This window comes from Schistocerca serialis, unplaced genomic scaffold, assembly GCF_023864345.2.
Source record: "Schistocerca serialis cubense isolate TAMUIC-IGC-003099 unplaced genomic scaffold, iqSchSeri2.2 HiC_scaffold_1165, whole genome shotgun sequence".
Taxonomy (NCBI): domain Eukaryota; kingdom Metazoa; phylum Arthropoda; class Insecta; order Orthoptera; family Acrididae; genus Schistocerca; species Schistocerca serialis.
In genome coordinates, this window is record NW_026047365.1 from 42501 (window position 1) to 43976 (window position 1476).

The following is a 1476-nucleotide window of genomic DNA, read 5'->3' on the forward strand; positions in this document are numbered from 1 at the left end:
GTCGTGGCATTGCCGGCGGGAGACAACACGCGCCACCTACGGTGACCGGCAGCTCCAACGCCAGCGCCACAGAAGGACAAAAGCCCCACTTGGGTGCCGAAGCGAACTCTCCCAGCACAGCGCACGCGCCAACACGTCCGCACAGCTGCGATACAAACCACCTGCGAGAACCGCAGAGGCGACCGAGCAGCAGACGGCGTCGCGGCGCCGAGCGCCGGGCGGCGGCGCATCCTCAGCGCACACAGTCCTCAATCGGACCAGCACACTGCAGATGTCCACCGCGCTTCGCACCGGGCCCGCGAGGACCTACTTTGGCCGCACGGCGCCGCGTGCAGGGTGCGCCGGCGCGCAGCTGCGCCGCCTGCCGCCTCCGTCGGCCGGCGCGCCTGCCACTGGCCGCCCCCACCAGCCGGCTGTAGCGCGTGCGCCCACGCACCGCGCGGCCAGCACGCCGGGAGGCCCCCCCTCACCGGCCGGGGACGGTCCCACCCAGCCACCGCCGCGTATCGCTTCACACCCAGATGCCATTCACGTTCGTGGGCATGGTGGGTATCGCTGGAACAACCGGTTGGTAGCTCAACCGATCGTCGCCATCACTGATTCACCTCTAGCGAGAACAACCGCACCACAACGGTTTACCAGTTGTTCATTTGCGTAACGTCACCAGCAAACGTAGGCGTCCATCGCCATTTGCAAATTCAACGATTGTTGCATGCCTGTGTCAGGTGTCACGACACACTATGTCTGCCCACATACACGCAACAACATGTGCACGCTTCGCGAACACGTGGAAGGTGGCCCCCGTACGTATGCGATGTCCATTGCGCGAACGACTGTCAACCGGCCTCTGTCGCATGTCGCAGATGTGGAACGCAGTGCACCATGCTATCACGGTGTGTGAGAAGAGACGACTACGTCTGACAACACGCGCCACTACATCAACAGACGGCTCATGCTGATCGCCATCCAGGGCATACCACACTGCAATCCAGCTCTTATAGGGAGACGACACGTAGCTGAGTGCACAACATTTGGACCGCATGGTTCGCCGTTGTTGGCGCAGTCGTTGTACGGTCACATGTACCACGATGTATCATTCAGTACATGAGGACCAATGTGCAGTACAGTGTGTGATTTGGACGTACAACATCAGCGGACAGTTGACACAGGCCGTACCACAGCGTAGGCTAAGTGCTTCGCCATGCGAATGCCAATGAACAACTGCAAATGCCAATGAACAACTGCAAAGGGCATTGAGCATGTACGTCCTGCTGCCATCCACATTACAGTGTATAGCTGCAAGGTGTTTAACATGAAGCGATACACTGGGGACCGGGCAGTGCGAGTAGCAAACTATATTGCGGGGGTTGCAGTTAGGCAACACTACACTAATTTAACGCGTCGTATGACAATTACAGAGCAGGTTAAGGCCCAACGTGTGTTGGGTTAAGGCCCAACGTGTGTTGGGTTAAGGCC